The sequence below is a fragment of the Bufo gargarizans genome, chromosome 9 (genome assembly GCF_014858855.1).
Source record: "Bufo gargarizans isolate SCDJY-AF-19 chromosome 9, ASM1485885v1, whole genome shotgun sequence".
NCBI classification, from domain to species: domain Eukaryota; kingdom Metazoa; phylum Chordata; class Amphibia; order Anura; family Bufonidae; genus Bufo; species Bufo gargarizans.
Window position 1 is genome coordinate 123,530,973 of NC_058088.1, and position 13,200 is coordinate 123,544,172.

The window sequence follows — 13,200 nt, forward strand, 5'->3', positions numbered from 1 at the left end:
CAGACAAGATGTGCTTTAACTGCAGACGTCAGCTTTAATTTGAGGGTATTTACATCCAAATCAGGTAATCGGTGTAGGAATTACAACAGTTTGCATATGAGCCTCCCACTTGTTAAGGAACCAAAAGTAATGGGACAATTGGCTTCTCAGCTGTTCCATGGCCAGGTGTGTGTTATTCCCTCATTATCCCAATTGCAATTGCAGCCAGCCAGTAGTGCAGGGGCAACACGTGAGGTGCACGGTGGACCGATGAGGGGCCAAATTTATAACACACAGTTTATCAGTTTACTCACAGCACGAAATCCTCCGGGGCACGCTCTGTATAGGGAAGCATCAGCCAAGATGGTGGTTGAGGTGCCCTTGATGTTAGGGGTGCTTAGGGAGCTTGTTGCGGCTGAGTCCCTTGATGGTTTTTGTCGTGACGCCAGTACCGTTAAAGGTGGTACAACCAATAGTGGTAATAATGAGGTAGACAGTGGTAAGATGCAACTCACAACTTTTACTTTTGGTGACTTTGGTTGCAGCAGTACAAAAATACAGTCTCTTGATGGTACAGAGTTGATTCAGCAAATCCACTGTTTCTAGGCTTTTCAGGTTTTACTTGATGCTGTGGGTTAGGTGTGCCGTGTTCCTATTGATGTGCTGGATCCTATTCCTTGTCTTTCCCTACAAGCTGAACATTTAGACAGGAAAACTCAACTGTCTCTCAGCAGTATGGTGTGGCTGCCAGAAGCTATGAATCCTCAACCATGCAAAGGTGTCTGTGGCCCTCAATAAAGGCTCTTATCACCGATGATTCCTTAGGAAGCTTGTTTCTATTCCATGGAGGCAAACTCTTCTCCTACTGGTCAGGGATGCAAGTCTATAGTCCGGCCACAGAAGGAAAACGCTCTTCTGCGCCTCACATCTTAAGTATCACCTCCTAGCGAAGTTGGCTCCACTCACTAATCTGTGTCATGGAGTCTTCACTCTACATTCTCTCCCACTAATCTAATCTGACTCCCTCAGATCTGCTCTCTTCTCTAACTACATTTTTACTCCACTATCATCATCATCATCTCACTAACTAGGCCTGACCTAGATATATATATAAGACCTAAGCTATATCCCCATCTAGTGGTGGGATGTATAAATTACACCTAATCTGCCTGGTAACAGGGATTTTGCAGATATAATAGTACAAAGTCATACATTACAACCTAATACATTATTAAGATCAAAAAGTGCTTTTAAGCAGTGCCCACACACATGTAGTGGGACGCTGCACAATGAGCAGATAAAAGGTCCAGAGTTCATTTCAAGTGTGCTATTTGCATTTGGAATCTGTTGCTGTCAACTCTCAAGATGAGATACAAAGAGCTGTCACTATCAGTGAAGCAAGCCATTGTTAGCCTTAAAAAAAAAAAAACACCAGAGAGATAGCCAAAACATTAGGCGTAACCAAAACAACTGTTTGGAACATTCTTAAAAAGAAGGAACGCACCATTGATCTCCGCAACACCAAAAGACCAGGAAAACAACTGTGGTGGATGACCAAACAATTATTTCCCTAGTGAAGAAAACACCCTTCACAACAGTTGGCTAGATCAAGAACACTCTCCAGGAGGTAGGTGTATGTGTGTCAAAGTCAACAATCAAGAGAAGACTTCACCAGAGTGAATACAGAGGGTACACCACAACATGTAAACCATTGGTGAGCCTCAAAAACAGGAAGGCCAGATTAGAGTTTGCCAAACGACATCTAAAAAAGCCTTCACAGTTCTGGAACAACATCCTATGGACAGATGAGACCAAGATCAACTTGTACCAGATTGATGGGAAGAGAAGAGTAGGGAGAAGGAAAGGAACTGCTCATGATCCTAAGCATACCACCTCATCAGTGAAGCATGGTGGTGGTAGTGTCATGGCATGGGCATGTATGGCTGCCAATGGAACTGGTTCTCTTGTATTTATTGATGATGTGACTTCTGACAAAAGCAGCAGGATGAATTCTGAAGTGTTTCTGGCAATATTATCTGCTCATATTCAGCCAAATGTTTCAGAACTCATTGGACGGCACTTCACAGTGCATATGGACAATGACCCAAAGCATACTGCAAAAGCAACCAAAGAGTTTTTTAAGGGAAAGAAGTGGAATGTTATGCAATTGTGAAGTCAATCACCTGACCTGATTACGATTGAGCATGCATTTCACTTGCTGAAGACAAAACTGAAGGGAAAATGCCCCAAGAACAAGCAGGAACTGAAGACAGTTGCAGTAGAGGATTGGCAGAGCATCACCAGGGATGAAACACAGTGTCTGGTGATGTCTATGCATTCCAGACTTCAGACTGTAATTGACTGCAAAGGATTTGCAACCAAGTATTAAAAAGTGAAAGTTTGATTTATGATTATTATTCTGTCCTATTACTTTTGGTTCCTTAACAAGAGGGAGGCACATATGTAAATTGTTGTAATTCCTGCACCGTTTACCTGATGTGAATGTAAATACCCTCAAATTAAAGCTGACAGTCTGCAGTTAAAGCACATCTTGTGTGTTTTATTTCAAATCCATTGTGGTGGTGTATAGAGCCAAAAATGTTAGAATTGTATCGATGTCCCAATATTTATGGACCTGACTGTAGATTGAAAATGGAGCCCTGAAAGGGGTGGAGGGTGTGCTGCAGCCGCCCTCCAATTATTTTCTATGGGGCTGCCACAAATAGCAGTGCGCTGGCTCTGCTATTTCCGTTGGGCAGTGCAATCCCCTTCGCTTCTATGGGCAGACCTCTTGTTGGCGGCCGGACCGGAGCCCTCCAGCCACCACCTTGTGGAGATCCGTTACTGATATAGGTGGGACCCACATCTATAAGACAAGCCATATGCGCCCATTGTCTTAGATAAGACAATCCCCTTAAGTTTTACACAGTGAAAAATATCTTGTTGTATTAACATTTTCTGAAAACCATATTTTTTTTATTTTTTGGGCGATTGTCTCATGTAGGAGCTTGTTTTTGCAGAATGAGGTGACAGTTTGATTGGTACAATTTCGGAGTACATTCGTTTTTTAGATTGCTTGGCATTAGACTTTGTTTTGGCATGGTTTTTAATAAGTTTTTTTTATGGCATTCACCTGAGGGGATAGCTGGTGTGATATTTTTATAGAGCGTCGTTACAGATGAAGCAATACCTTATATATGTCTTTTTTTTCCTGTTATTTATAATTTGATATGACTTTATTATGGGAAAGCTGCGTTTTTTTGTTTTTTTTTACTTAAAACCTAGGTATCCTACAGGTTAATACAAAAAAAACAACAACTAAAGCACAAAATGAAACAAAAAATACTGTATTTTTTTTACATTTACGTTATTGGAGCTGTGTGAGGACTCATTTTTTGAGGGGCCGAATCTGTACTTTATTAATACCGTATGTTGGAGCGTGTATGACTCTTAGCGATTTTTATTGAAATTTTTGTAGCATGCAATATTAATTGTGTTATAAAATTACAGCATGTTGCAGGAAAACTACAACTCCCAGCAGGTCCTGAAGGTTTGCATCTCACAGGGCATGCTAGGAGTTGCAATTTACAGAGGGCCCCCTGACATTGCTCTGCTTTATACACACTTTCCATACATGAAGTATCTCTGCATTCTCCATAAAACAGCCTTTGTTCCCCTAACTCCTCCCACACACATGGCTGATCAGATGACTGTGACATCACCACAGGTCCTGTAACCACAAACTAGTTTCTGGAGCTGCTCCTAGTGAGAGAGATGTCAGGCTTCTGAGGCGAGGGGCGGGGCTTCAACTAGGCAGGGGCGAGTCTGAGACTGGATACTGGTGAAATGTATATAAAGTATGTATATAAGAATGTGGCGGTGATTCTTGACACTGCAATTACTCTCTGTCTGGAATGCCATGCTGTCAGTGACTCCCGATGAGCTAGTATAAGACTTGCAAAAAGCGTTGCGACCAAAACACACAATATATATATATATATATATATATATATATATATATATTTTTATATACATATATATATATATATATATATATATATAATGAATAAATAACGAGGCAGCACTTCCAGCTTTCAGTGTACGGGTGAAGACCCCAAACTTTAATCCAAGCGACGTTTCGGCCTGCTCAATGAGGCCTTTATCAAGCCATTTATATATACACTCACCTAAAGAATTATTAGGAACACCTGTTCTATTTCTCATGAATGCGGTTATCTAGTCAACCAATCACATGGCAGTTGCTTCAATGCATGTAGGGTTGTGGTCCTGGTCAAGACAATCTCCTGAACTCCTAACTGAATGTCAGAATGGGAAGGAAAGATTGGCTACAACAGCAGAAGACCCCACCGGGTACCACTCATCTCCACTACAAATAGGAAAAAGAGGCTACAATTTGCACGAGCTCATAAAAATTGGACTGTTGAAGACTGAAAAATTGTTGCCTGGTCTGATGAGTCTTGATTTCTGATGGTAGAGTCCGAATTTGGCGTAAACAGAATAAGAACATGTATCCATCATGCCTTGTTACCACTGTGCAGGCTGGTGGTGATGGTGTGGGGGATGTTTTCTGGGCAAACTTTAGGCCCTTTAGTGCCAATTGGCCAATGTTTAAATGCCACGGGCTACCTGAGCATTGTTTCTGACCATGTCCATCCCTTCATGACCACCATGTACCCATCCTCTGATGGCTACTTCCAGCAGGATAATGCACCATCTCACAAAGCTCGAATCATTTCAAATTGGTTTCTTGAACATGACAATGAGTTCACTGTACTAAAATGGCCCCCACAGTCACCAGATCTCAACCCAATAGAGCATCTTTGGGATGTGGTGGAACGGGAGCTTCAAGCCCTGGATGTGCATCCCTCAAATCTCCATCAACTGCAAGATGCTATCCTATCAATATGGGCCAACATTTCTAAAGAATGCTATCAGCACCTTGTGGAATCAATGCCACGTAGAATTAAGGCAGTTCTGAAGGCAAAAGGGGGTCCAACACCGTATTAGTATGGTGTTCTTAATAATTTTTTAGGTGAGTGTATATATACACAGATATGATAGGGGAAGGGATCAGGAGATAGGGATCAGGAGTCGTCCTTATCTGGCAGAGTGCTCTGCTCATATCTGGCATACGGTCACTTTTATTACAGTTTTATTATAACCTAGTCAGAAATAGGAGCTACTCTGAATAGCATAGTCTCTCTCACATCAGACCCGCATACTGTGTGGGTGACGCTGACTTTCTGCCCACACAGCAATCAAATTCACCTGTATTTTCATGAGATACAACATCTGACAAAGTAAAGGAATCTAGCAATAAGATCCTTCCCGTGACAAATGACACTTACAGACATAAATATGTCTGCATAGTTGATTTCTAGACAATAGGGCTTATTATGTTAGTAAATTGTTAATAAAAGTTAAGTTTAAAAATACGTTGTTATACAACTCTTTCTCCCTAGTGTTTAAATATTTATTACAGAGAGAGATTATATACCTGTCAGGTGTAATCTCTTACCTTAGTGGGTCACAAATGTGAATTTACAAGAGCTGTTCCATGTACCAGGCTTTTATGTTTTGGTCCCTGAAGGGAGTTGGTTATCGACTTTCTACAGAGAGATACTGGTGAGACAGGATTGCCTGTTACAGTGATTGTTGGATAGATGGCATGTGGATGTGTCAGGGTTGGGATTATTTGAGAGAACTCTGTCCCACATAGAGATCTTCGGTTGAGCAAACCTTTTTGAGATCCGGTTTGTTTCAGGTTCGCCAAATTTTTCAAAAAGTTCAGTTCAGGCGTGAATTGATAGTACCCAAACTACAGTTGCTCCAATTTCCCTGACTCTTGGTATATAACACCCTCTAGTCTTTTAGGAAAAGATGTTATCTCTTTTTATAATTTTTTTTTAATTCATTTTTGCATTTTCTCTCTCACCTCCCTAAACTGACAGCAATAGCAAATAATTCCAGAGAGACACTGATATATATATATATATATATATATATATATATATAATCCAGAAAAGTAGGCGGCACTCCGAGAAAGATGACAAGTGAACTTTATTCACCCAGGTGGTGCAATAAAGAGGTCCTCGGCCGGGATATCCCTGATTGGTGCGGTACTGCGTTTGCGCAGTGGAACATAAACAACGCGGAATAACGGCATGGCAGGTCTCTTCTTGTCCCTCTGGTATGTTTTTCCGATCGCCTCCCCATCCTCTCTGCTATTTCTCCTTTTAACATATCACATCACAGTGCACTATTGGGCAGATCGATTTTGTAACTGATCGATACAGTATGTGATTATGGATACACTGTCTATAAACATGTATATCATTAATGATTTTTTCATGTAATTTTTCTTATGTATGCCTCATTGTATTTATATTATGTCCTTTTTTTCCTTTTTTGATATGTACACTGTTTTCATTGGATGATGAAGATTTGTAACACACCCACTGGGTGGAGTGTGGTCACATGTTGAACATGCTAATTGATTCACCTGTATATAATGCTGTGATTTGAGTTGTAACTTTGCTTGAAAAAGGTTCTAGTGCAGAACCGAAACGTTGCACCACCTGGGTGAATAAAGTTCACTTGTCATCTTTCTCGGAGTGCCGCCTACTTTTCTGGATTATACATTGGGGTAAGAAGCCTATTCCCCTGGAGACGTGCACCCTTTTTTTCTTTGATTGTGTTCCAGTGCCGCCATTTTTCCTTTGAATATTGTGGCCTATTGGCAGAGCACGGCACCATCCATATATCTGATTTTTCTGCATTATGTCTGTTTTTGAACCTGCTTCACCCGGTGGTTGTGTATACACGACCGAAGATGCTGAACGCATCCTGCGTGACATTGGCGGAGATGCCACCTTTCTTAACACCCCCTCTACTAAAGAATTAAAGCGCAAGTTTGAGGCAATCTCCAAGCGTATGGTATCCCTCCGTCTACATATGACAACACTGGGGGAATATCATAGAACACAGAAGATTCCCAGAGGGATGCGATCCAGCATCCAACCTAATATTTTTTACAATAATCCCCTGTTTTGCAAGAAATTCAAAGCCTTATCCAATCGGTACTCTCTGGACTTCATTTTACTTAATATTGAATATTTACAGCATGAACTTTCAACTTTACACTCTGAAATAGGGGATGTGGAGGCGACTTTACAGTCTCTGCTATCACCTGAGGACTTCAGTAAGTACATGGAAGACACATCTAACTTAATGAAAAAATTTCAGCTGGAATCGGAGGAGAGTAAAAGAACCAAGTGGTGCAGGGATACAGAGGACTATAAAAAAGGCAATGTCTATAATTGGCAAACTGAGAGGCAATATAGCACACAGCAGCGGGATGTAAGGAGATGGAGAAAAACGACTCAGGCACCTTCAAATTAAAAACAGTATTTTTTAGACATGACTCCACGAATGCCGGAGGAACACGGCGACGCATCAGGAGGGGTGGACGTGGACACGGGAGGTGCAGGCAAATTACGGAACAACAAGGTTCGACCCATGACATCCAAGACCAACACAGTAAAGAGGAAATGACTGTAGTCAACCTATCTTCCAAAGAATTAACCCCCATTCAAGTGAGTGTTCTTTCAAAGGGGTTTTCATTCTGTCCTAGTTCACGCACTAATTGGTTTGAGTTGGAATGTAATCTATTTTCTTTTTTTCGTCGCATTAAATTAGCAGTATGGTCGCATAAAAAGGATGGAGTTGTTAGGCCCAAGTTGAGTGAGTTCACCATGGGGTCTCTCAACCTATTCCATAAGAGCAGTTTTGTACCAATCATCAATGAACCGGCAGTGGATGCCTATATTAGCTGCGGTCAGACGGGGTATCTCTGAACTCAGGTCATCCTCACAAGGTGACGTGGACTTCAGACATCCCAATCTGACCACTGCTGAGGCTGAGGCTCTAAGGTCCCTCAGAACTGATCCCACCCTTACCTTGAAGCCTGCCGACAAGGGGGGTGCAATCGTATTGATGGACACTGAGAAATATGTAGGTGAGATCATGCGACAGTTGGGAGATTCACATGTTTACAGAGTCCTTGACTCGGATCCCAAATTTCTGATCATCGACATTATAGGTAGATGCCTGAGGGAAGCCATGACGGCAGGCATTATCGATGGGGGTCTTTGTGATTATCTTGAGGTAGCACATCCGGTCACCCCGGTGATCTATGTGCTGCCCAAGATTCACAAGACCCTCATTGATCCCCCGGGACGACCGATTGTCTCGGGGAGTGACTCTATTTTCAGTGGCATTGCCATTTTTTTGGACAAAGTCTTACGTGATTTCTCAACTGGTGGCTCTTCCTACATACAAGACACATAAGATTTTCTCGTTAAACTTCATGACATTGATTTGACACAGATACCCACAACACTACTGGCATCGTTTGATGTCACGTCACTATATACCTCGATAGTGCACGAGAGGGGTATTCAGGCAGTTGAAAAAATGCTGAGGACATCCACATATACCCCACAGGCCTGTGAGTTCATTGTGGATTTGCTCAGGATTGTACTGCAGTACAACTATTTCTTATTTAGAGATACATTCTATTTGCAACAGCGGGGTGTGGCAATGGGGTCCCATGTGGCCCCCACCTACGCAAATATTTTCATGCGGTGCTATGAGGAAGATGTCGTCTATTTATCCCACCACTTCAGACATGTGCTGAGGTGGTGGAGATACATCGACGACATCTTCCTCATATGGACAGGTTCTGAGGCAGAGTTGGTCGACTTTCATGGCTTCCTCAATAGCCATGATCCGGATCTGCAGTTTACTCTCATTCACTCCACGACTGAGATCCAGTTCTTGGACACTAAAGTGGTGCTTAAGGAAGGGGTGCTGCATACCGAATTGTACACCAAACCCACTGATGTGAATACGTTGCTTTGTTTCAACAGTTCCCATCCGAGGAAAATGATACAATCATTGCCCTTCTCCCAGTTTCTTAGAGCCAAGCGTATAGTATCTAATGAGACCAAATTAGAAGAGACCTTGGGCTCCATGGCCCTGAAATTTCAGGATAGGGGTTATCCCAAGCGGTTGTTAAAAGAACACATCAATAGAGTGCAGAATTTGGATAGAGCTGACCTATTAACACCACGTAAAGCTACACACAAGGTGGCCAGAATTCCATTTATTTCTGTATATGGTGAACATAGTCCTTCGGTCAATAAAATCTTGAAAAAGCATTGGGGCCTATTAGGCACTAGTTTCAGTGACATCCCTGAATTCCAGCGCCTACCTCTCCTCTCCTACCGTAGATCCAGGAATCTGAAGGATCAGTTGGTGAAGGCGGACATAGGCTCAAAGGGTTCCTTGAAACAGACTACGTTGGCGCAGTCGGGCCTGGGTTGTTAGCCCTGCCTTAACTGCGTCAACTGTAGGTATATTCGTAAGGGGAAGAGTTTTATACACCCTGTGACGGGAGAATCTTTCAAAATTCTTTTTCACCTAACCTGTGACTCCAGCTACGTTATCTATATACTATCTTGTCCATGCAATTTATTGTATGTAGGGGAAACGACCACAGAGTTAAGACTCGCCTTAACAACCATCGCTTGAGCATTAGAAAAAAAAGGATAGACTTACCGGTATCCAAACATTTCACGGAAGCCAAGCATAGGGAGGCGACCTGAGATGCTGGATAGTGGATCATATTCCCCAACCCAGACGAGGTGGGGATAGATCTAAGTATTGAGACACAGAGAAGCTAGCTGGATTCACAGGTTAGGCAGCCTGAAGCCTTATGGCCTAAATGTAGATTACAATTTTGGGGACGTTCTGTAGGGTGGTTTGCCTCTATGTCAGGTCGGGTGTCATTAGGCCCCTCATGTATACACTAAGGGAGTTAATTAACTCAATTAATACATTTTTCTTGCTTTAGTAACTAATTTTTCTTTTTCTTTACACAGATTCATCTACACTTCACTACTGGAAGATTGGCAGAGGCGGTCGGGTTGATCGCAACATACCGTATATGAGAGGGTTATGTGGGACGTTTTATGTCCCTTTATGGTTATTTTATTATTTTTCAGATACCTGTATTACATTTTTTGAATTGCCGCATGCCTACTTCTGATAAGCACCATGGGAAACCTGAGCGACAATGACACCTAGCTGCTGTCCACACTCTTGTGACATCCTTATGCCCAGAAGAGGAGATCCCTCCCGGGTATGAGGGCACTCAGTAACCATAGGGTTGCTTTTGCAGGGACCGCGGATTCCGTGGCCGCAGCATGGCTTCACGTGGGATGAGGGGATGACATTCTGGTTTCTAGATTGTCCCTTCTCTTCTGAGTTGCCGATACCCTCTAACAAGTGGTTTGGATGTACTACACTGAGTGATTGACGTAGCGGTCTGTTTTCCACTAAGCAAGATGGCGCTGGGAATAGACTTGTCCACTGAGCATGCGCATGGGGTGAGACTCGGGAAGATGACGCTGCGGCCCGATTGATGACATCAGAGGTCCTCGGCCGGGATATCCCTGATTGGTGCGGTACTGCGTTTGCGCAGTGGAACATAAACAACGCGGAATAACGGCATGGCAGGTCTCTTCTTGTCCCTCTGGTATGTTTTTCCGATCGCCTCCCCATCCTCTCTGCTATTTCTCCTTTTAACATATCACAGTGCACTATTGGGCATCGATTTTGTAACTGATCGATACAGTATGTGATTATGGATACACTGTCTATAAACATGTATATCACTAATGATTTTTTCATGTCATTTTTCTTATGTATGCCTCATTGTATTTATATTATGTCCTTTTTTTCCTTTTTTGATATGTACACTGTTTTCATTGGATGATCAAGATTTGTAACACACCCACTGGGTGGAGTGTGGTCACATGTTGAACATGCTAATTGATTCACCTGTATATAATGCTGTGATTTGAGTTGTAACTTTGCTTGAAAAAGGTTCTAGTGCAGAACCGAAACGTTGCACCACCTGGGTGAATAAAGTTCACTTGTCATCTTTCTCGGAGTGCCGCCTACTTTTCTGGATTATACATTGGGGTAAGAAGCCTATTCCCCTGGAGACGTGCACCCTTTTTTTCTTTGATTGTGTTCCAGTGCTGCCATTTTTCCTATATATACAGACGTGGACAAAATTGTTGGTACCCTTTGGTCAATGAAAGAAAAAGTCACAATGGTCACAGAAATAACTTTAATCTGACAAAAGTAATAATAAATTAAAATTCTATAAATGTTAACCAATGAAAGTCAGACATTGTTTTTCAACCATGCTTCAACAGAATTATGTAAAAAAATAAACTCATGAAACAGGCATGGACAAAAATGATGGTACCCCTAGAAAACACAGAACATAATGTGACCAAAGGGACATGTTAATTCAAGGTGTGTCCACTAATTAGCATCACAGGTGTCTACAACCTTGTAATCAGCCATTGGGCCTATATATATGGCTCCAGGTAATCACTGTGTTGTTTGGTGATATGGTGTGTACCACACTCGACATGGACCAGAGGAAGCAAAGGAAAGAGCTGTCTCAAGAGATCAGAAAGAAAATTATAGACAAGCATGTTAAAGGTAAAGGCTATAAGACCATCTCCAAGCAACTAGATGTTCCTGTGAGTACAGTTGCACATATTATTCATAAGTTTAAGATCCATGGGACTGTAGCCAACCTCCCTGGACGTGGCCGCAGGAGGAAAATTGATGACAAATCTAAGAGACGGATAATCCGAATGGTAACAAAAGAGCCTAGAAAGACTTCTAAAGAGATTCAAGGTGAACTTCATGCTCAAGGAACATCAGTGTCAGATCGCACCATCCGTCGTTGTTTGAGCCAAAGTGGACTACATGGGAGACGACCAAGGAGGACACCATTGTTGAAAACGAATCATAAAAAAGCAAGACTGGAATATGCCAAACTACATGTTGACAAGCCACAAAGCTTCTGGGAGAATGTCCTGTGGACAGATGAGACAAAAATCGAAGTTTTTGCCAAGGCACATCAGCTGTATGTTCACAGACGAAAAAATGAAGCATATCAAGAAAAGAACACTGTCCCTACTGTGAAACATGGAGGAGGCTCTGTTATGTTCTGGGGCTGCTTTGCTGCGTCTGGCACAGGGTGTCTTGAATCTGTGCAGGGTACAATGAAATCTCAAGACTATCAAGGAATTCTAGAGAGAAATGTACTAGCCAGTGTCAGAAAGCTTGGTCTCAGTCGCAGGTCATGGGTCTTGCAACAGGACAATGACCCAAAACACACCGCTAAAAACACCCAAGAATGGCTAAGAGGAAAAAATTGGACTATTCTAAAGTGGCCTTCTATGAGCCCTGACCTCAATCCTATTGAGCATCTTTGGAAGGAGCTGAAACATGCAGTCTGGAAAAGGCACCCTTCAAACCGGACACAACTGGAGCAGTTTGCTCATGAGGAGTGGGCCAAAATACCTGCTGAGAGGTGCAGATGTCTCATTGACAGTTACAGGAAGCGTTTGATTGCAGTGATTGCCTCAAAAGGTTGCGCAACAAAATATTAAGTTAGGGGTACCATCATTTTTGTCCATGCCTGTTTCATGAGTTTATTTTTTTACATAATTCTGTTGAAGCATGGTTGAAAAACAATGTCTGACTTTCATTGGTTAACATTTATAGAATTTTAATTTATTATTACTTTTGTCAGATTAAAGTTATTTCTGTGACCATTGTGACTTTTTCTTTCATTGACCAAAGGGTACCAACAATTTTGTCCACGTCTGTATATATATATATATATATATATATAGCTATAGGTGAAGTCATGGTTGATGCATTAATATACAGAGTGTTAAAAACACACTGCTGTGTCGCACATGTGTTTGTATTTACAAAGCTTCCAAAAACTCTCTATAATCGGGTTAAGTGGTGTTTAAAGACACACGGTATTATGGGGGGGGGGGGGGGGGATACAACTGTGGCTTCTTTGGTGGACAAAACATCCAAAAATGATGCCTTAATCGGATCAGAATGCCTGCCCATATGTCATGCACAAACCAAGAGTCCCAACCACAAAGCCCGGACCAGAGCCCAGAATAATTAGGTTTGGGTTAAAGTGTGGAAGTGTGCCGCATTTGCAGACCAACGAGTCATATTTTCCATATAGGAGTGGACTTAACAAAGTAGCCAAGAATCCCACCATACCACCTGGGCCAGACC